This window comes from Enhydra lutris, unplaced genomic scaffold, assembly GCF_002288905.1.
Source record: "Enhydra lutris kenyoni isolate GAN:26980312 unplaced genomic scaffold, ASM228890v2 scaffoldscaffold56, whole genome shotgun sequence".
Lineage (NCBI taxonomy): Eukaryota > Metazoa > Chordata > Mammalia > Carnivora > Mustelidae > Enhydra > Enhydra lutris.
In genome coordinates, this window is record NW_019154140.1 from 12788144 (window position 1) to 12795306 (window position 7163).

Genomic DNA, 7163 nt, shown 5'->3' on the forward strand with positions numbered 1-7163 from the left:
GTTGTGATCTCTCCTCTTTCATTCATGATTTTATTTATTTGGGTCCTTTCTCTTTTCTTTTTGATAAGTCTGGCCAGGGGTTTATCAATCTTATTAATTCTTTCAAAGAACCAGCTCCTAGTTTCATTGATTTGTTCTATTGTTTTTTTGGTTTCTATTTCATTGATTTCTGCTCTGATCTTTATGATTTCTCTTCTCCTGCTGGGTTTAGGGTTTCTTTCTTGTTCTTTCTCCAGCTCCTTTAGGTGTAGGGTTAGGTTGTGTACCTGAGACCTTTCTTGTTTCTTGAGAAAGGCTTGTACCGCTATATATTTTCCTCTCAGGACTGCCTTTGTTGTGTCCCACAGATTTTGAACTGTTGTGTTTTCATTATCATTTGTTTCCATGAATTTTTTCAACTCTTCTTTAATTTCCTGGTTGACCCATTCATTCTTTAGAAGGATGCTGTTTAGTCTCCATGTATTTGGGTTCTTTCCAAATTTCCTCTTGTGATTGAGTTCTAGCTTCAGAGCATTGTGGTCTGAAAATATGCAGGGAATGATTCCAATCTTTTGATACTGGTTGAGACCTGATTTAGGACCCAGGATGTGATCTATTCTGGAGAATGTTCCATGTGCACTAGAGAAGAATGTGTATTCTGTTGCTTTGGGATGAAATGTTCTGAATATATCTGTGATGTCCATCTGGTCCAGTGTGTCATTTAAGGCCTTGATTTCCTTGTTGATCTTTTGCTTGGATGATCTGTCCATTTCAGTGAGGGGAGTGTTAAAGTCCCCTACGATTATTGTATTATTGTCGATGTGTTTCTTTGATTTTGTTATTAATTGGTTTATATAGTTGGCTGCTCCCATGTTAGGGGCATAGATATTTAAAATTGTTAGATCTTCTTGTTGGACAGTTCCTTTGAGTATGATATAGTGTCCTTCCTCATCTCTTATTATAGTCTTTGGCTTAAAATCTAATTGATCTGATATAAGGATTGCCACTCCTGCTTTTCTCTGATGTCCATTAGCATGGTAAATTCTTTTCCACCCCCTCACTTTAAATCTGGAGGTGTCTTCGGGTTTAAGATGAGTTTCTTGTAGGCAACATATAGATGGGTTTTGTTTTTTTATCCATTCTGATACCCTGTGTCTTTTGATTGGGGCATTTAGCCCCTTAACATTCAGGGTAAGTATTGAGAGATATGAATTTAGTGCCATTGTATTGCCTGTAAGGTGACTGTTACTGTATATTGTCTCTGTTCCTTTCTGATCTACTACTTTTAGGGTCTCTCTTTGCTTAGAGGACCCCTTTCAATATTTCCTGTAGAGCTGGTTTGGTATTTGCAAATTCTTTCAGTTTTTGTTTGTCCTGGAAGCTTTTAATCTCTCCTTCTATTTTCAATGATAGCCTAGCTGGATATAGTATTCTTGGCTGCATGTTTTTCTCGTTTAGTACTCTGAATATATCATGCCAGCTCTTTCTGGCCTGCCAGGTCTCTGTGGATAAGTCTGCTGCCAATCTAATATTTTTACCATTGTATGTTACAGACTTCTTTTCCCGGGCTGCTTTCAGGATCTTCTCTTTGTCACTAAGACTTGTAAATTTTCCTATTAAGTGACGGGGTGTGGACCTATTCTTATTGATTTTGAGGGGGGTTCTCTGAACCTCCTGGATTTTGATGCTTGTTCCCTTTGCCATATTGGGGAAATTCTCTCCAATAATTCTCTCCAATATACCTTCTGCTCCCCTCTCTGTTTCTTCTTCTGGAATCCCAATTATTCTAATGTTGTTTCGTCTTATGGTGTCACTTATCTCTCGAATTCTCCCCTCATGGTCCAGTAGCTGTTTGTCCCTCTTTTGCTCAGCTTCTTTATTCTCTGTCATTTGGTCTTCTATATCGCTAATTCTTTCTTCTGCCTCATTTATCCTAGCAGTGAGAGCCTCCATTTTTGATTGCACCTCATTAATAGCTTTTTTGATTTCAACTTGGTTAGATTTTAGTTCTTTTATTTCTCCAGAAAGGGCTTTTATATCTCCCGAGAGGGTTTCTCTAATATCTTCCATGCCTTTTTCAAGCCCAGCTAGAACCTTGAGAATCGTCATTCTGAACTCTAGATCTGACATATTACCAACGTCTGTATTGATTAGGTCCCTAGCCTTTGGTACTGCCTCTTGTTCTTTTTTTTGTGGTGAATTTTTCCGCCTTGTCATTTTGTCCAGATAAGAGTAGATGAAGGAGCAAGTAAAATACTAAAAGAGTTGCAACAACCGCAGGAAAATATGCTTTAGCCAAATCAGAAGAGATCCCAAATCATGAGGGGGAGAAAGGGGATAAAAAGAGGTTCAGAAAGAAGAAAAAGAAAAAAAAAAAAAGAAGAAAAAAAAAAAAGGAAGAAACAATTAAAAAAAGAAAACCAATAAAGAAAAATATATAAAAAGGATAAAAATATATATATATTAGATAAACTAGTTAAAAAACGTTAAAAAAGAAAAGGGTAAAAGTTAAAAAAATTTAGCAGAAGAAGAAAAATAAATTGAAAAAGAAAAAAAATTAAATTAACTGCAAGGCTAAAGAATCATGGGGAGAAAGCCATGAGTTCCGTGCTTTGCTTTCTCCTCCTTTGGAATTACGCTGCTCTCCTTGGTATTGAAACTGTCCTCCTTGGTAGGTGAACTTGATCCTGGCTGGGCTTCTTGTTGATCTTCTCGGGGAGGGGCCTGTTGTAGTGATTCTCAAGTGTCTTTGCCCCGGGCGGAGTTGCACCGCCCTTACCAGGGGCCAGTCTGAGTAATCCGCTCGGGTTTGCTTTCGGGAGCTTTTGTTCCCTGAGCGCTTTCCGTAGAGTTCCGGAGGGCGGGAATGAAGATGGCGGCCTCCCGGTCTCCGGCCCAGAGGAGCCGAGAGGCCGGGGCCCCACTCCTCAGTGCGCCCTCAGAGAACAGCGCCGATTTACTCCCGTCACCCTGCCTCCGGCCGCGCTCCGAGCTGACCGAGCCTGCAACCGGTTCAAGGTAACCCCGAGCTGAGAGTCACTCCTCGGCTCTGTCTCTGTAGCCGGCTTCCCTGTTCTAATACCTGTAAGCTCTGCGACACTCAGACGCCCCCGATCCTTCTGTGACCCTGCGGGACCTGAGGCCACGCTGACCCTGCGTGGGCTTCACCCCGGTTAAGCCTCTGGAGCGATGTCCCTCAGCGGAACAGACTTTTAAAAGTCCCGATTTTGTGCTCCGCTGCTCCGCCGCTTGCCGGGAGCCGGCCCCTCCCCCCGCGGTCTATCTTCCCGTCGCTTTGGATTCACTTCTCCGCCCGTCCTACCTTTCCGAAAGTGGTTGATTTTCTGTTTCTAGAGTTGCTGTTCTTCTCTTCGATCTCCCGTTGGATTTGTAGGTGTTTGCAATCTTTAGATAAGCTATCTAGCTGATCTCCCGCTACCTGAAGTAGTCTCAGCCTGCTACTTCTCCGCCATCTTGACTCCTCCCTTGTGGTATGCTTTTAAGTGATTTTTCCTTTCTTCTTTCGTTCCCAATTCCATCCATCTCCCATATTTCTGCCTGAATGAGCTAAAAGATAAATCTAATCATATAAGTTCTTTTGTAAATTTTTAAGTGGCCCCTTATCTTTCTAGATTAAATCTTTAAACAACATTGATGACTTTTGTTTCATATCTAATTTCCATTTATCTTTCTAGTCTTAATTTTGATCTCCCACATATTCCCTTTCTTCCATGTGGCACAAGGTGTAGTTTTTGAAGATACTATGATATTCTGTTTCTCTCTGCCTTTGAACACATTTATCTCTCTATCTAGTGTATCAGTGTCCCATTGCTGCTGTCTCCACACTATTCTTCCCCTGTTGGACCTTTCTTCATGTGTCCAGATTCATCTGGACATATCCTCTGGGAAGTTCATTTTCCTATGTCCCTGTGGCATTTAATGATATTCAATACAAGTAATTGTTGATTTTCCTTGTCATGTCTTTTGCTAAACTGTGAGCATTCCAGCTCAATCTGTATAACATTCCTCTTGTCAGTGAGTTTCTAAGAAGGCAAGCAAAATCCAAGGGTGGCAAGAGGGTATTGGCACTTAGTGCAAAGGCTTAGGGCACATAGTTAATGATGGTCAGTTTCAAGTACACGTTTCGAGGCTTGCTCTGATCCACAGCTACAGCCCAAACTCTTGCACACTCAGGGCAGTGTGTTCTGATGAAAAGAGCGCGGGTTTGGGAGTCAGGAGATCTGCATTTTAACTGACTAGTTACGTGATCTTGCTAAGTAATTTTTTTTCTCATCTAGTCTATATGATTAAAAGACTGACATGAGGTAACAACTCTGAAAGTGCTATCATGAGGGCTAGGTAGGGTATTGTGAAGGCAGACGGGGCCTCTGCTCAGCACAACTCCAGGAACCATGTTTGCACTGCAGGCCACTTGCATGTTGACACCTGAAGTCGTGTGGCTTGACAGTCTTGGATATATTTTGGAAATCAACCAAAACATTTGAAATGTAACACAGAAAATGGGTGTTATGCAGGTAGAGATGATCCTTCTACCTTCCACAGCTCCAAAGCAGAAAGGGGCAGTATAAGTAAAGGGAAGGCCAAGGAAGAAGAAAGACGCACACACAGGTGCGATGACAAATACAATTTTAAAATAAGAGGCTTAATTTTCCCTGTCCTAGAAAAGGCTCCCCCCTCCTTTTCTGAAAGTGTGTTTCTTTAGAAAACTTCTAAGTTCTTTGTCTCTTTGAAATGTATATAAATCTTTTTAAAACACAAAATAAGCCTCTTGCCACCTTTACCACCCTGGAATGCCTTTTTCAAGGATTATGGAAGCCATTGCTTTGAAATGCAATCATCAAAGTCCCTTGTGCCTCTATCTCTCAGTCCCCATGAAAGGGTAGGAGTCTAACTTAGGTGCCTGGCTCACACTGGCAAAACCACCTCTGTCATGAAGATATGAGAAGTCTTACTATTCCTTTCGATAAAGGCAATTAGCTAACACAGTTGGCCATTCTAGTTCCAGGGTGCATTTAGAACGAACTGTGTGTGACAAATGGTCCTGCAGTGTTCTCTTCCTTGAGGACCAGTGATTGTATGAATGTAAGGGGTTTTATCTGCATGCTTCTAGAAGAGAGTGGGATTTCCTTCTGTCTCTTTAGCGGATGGCCTCTGACACACATCATATTAAAAAATAAAAACCCTTTTCTTTTTCTTATACTTTTCTGGAGAGGTTTTCTGCAATGGCAGAATATTTTGTTTTTAGAACTTATTTTTTTTTTTTTTAAAGTAGGCTCCACACCCAGCATGGAGCCCAGAGCAGGGCTTGAACTCATGACCCTAAGATTGAGAACTGAGCCAAGATCAAGAGTCAGATGCTTAACCAACTGAACCACCCAGGTGCCCCAGAAGATTTTGTGTTTAATTATATTTCCCCAATAGATGCAAAATAACTTGGTAAGAATTGCAAGTGAGGCAGAAAAATAATTGTCACATTCTCATGATATCCTCTTGCCTTCTCCTCTCCCTTCCCCCATCTCTCCCTAAACCTTCTATCTGATAGTCTCTCTTCAGAATTTATTTTGGTATAAAAATAACTGTGCCCAGTGTGATCATCTACAAAATGGAGAACAATAAAAAAGCTATATCATTGGATTAAATGATTTAATTTCCACATAGTGCTAAGGCTTATGCCTGACTTATAGTAAGCACTATATAGAAATATTTGTGGTTAATATTGTCACATGGGTAAATCTTACAGCAAAGAGCAAGTCTATAGCTACCTGGTTCATATAGGTTCCACTAAGTACCAACTAATAGCTTTGAATTACTTGCCATTTGGGACCATCTAGGACTAGTTTTCTTCTTTATCCTATGTTCTGCACTGGCCTCCCTGCCTAATCCTGCCTGTTTCCTCCCACTGCCCCCGGCAGAGCTGCCTAGAAAATGCAACTCCCATCTCTAGATATGATCACTTTGCAAAAAGATTACATATATTAGTCTGTGATACCTCAGATCTTGTAAAGGAAACAAACAATAACAAAAAATAAAACATTAGGCCTGCTTCTTATAAACTTGATAAAGGTCAAACAGCTTACATTTCAGCAGTGGGGCACTAAGAGAAAGGGCTGTGCATCCGGTATTTTTGAATACGATGTAAACTATGAGGAACGATGAGGGTCATCCTTTCCTAGGATCTGGGGGGAAGATTAGGACTTCTTCTCTGGCAGAGACTAAATGAGAGAGTGGAAGGGACGAAAACTGACAGCTGGGGATGAGATCCACTTTTAACAGAAGGTGCCCTTGTTTTAATTGCAGAAAGGCACTCACCTTATGTAGATGAGCTAGGAAAAAAAAAAAGGAACTCCCTCTTAGAAGATGAAGACCTTTGAGATTTTGGATGGTAAGCATAGCAGAGCTGAATTTTGATCTCCTTTGTCTCTTTGAGTGTCTTTGTGCAACATGAAGACTATACATCTGGACACCATGGCTGTCTGAGGTCTGCTACTCCTTCCCACCCACGCTCACACCTGGTGACAAGTTGTAGGTGAACGTTGGTGCTTGCTACAGAGCTTCTGGAAGATCATTAATCCCCAGGAGATAATTTCAGACCTTGGAGGAGGCAGAGAGGACTTGTTTCTCATCCCATCAGAGGAACTGCCCCAGCTCGCTTGGCCTTTGATGGTAGTGAGTGAATTTCCCCCTTCCCTATTTATCACATAGCCTTTCATCTTGGTAGTCCTGAGGTGCTTTCATAGGTATTCCCCCCTTTTTGTGATCTCTTAAATGATGATAGAGGAGTGGATTGAGAGAGATAATTCATAGCTTTGAGAAAAGATGATTAAACAAATGTATGGAATATCTGAAGGATTTGGAAACCTCTGTGACCCCCTGTCTCAGCCAAAGACTGTGTTAGTGAAGAAGCAATCCCTTAGTCTTCTAGGGAATCATAGAAGGGAAATCTGCAAAATAATTTTCTCATTTACCTGAGAGAATAAGTACATTTAATTTCTAAAGTTACAGTGTTTTATTGAATCTGATAAACCATTTTTGCAAGACTGAATTATTTAATATTTCACTATGGAGGTAAAAAAGAGACCTTGGCTGACATTGCCAATTGTTAAGACTCATTCTGTCTCAGAGATATTAAAATGTGGGAAAATGCACACCTTAGAATAAATGAG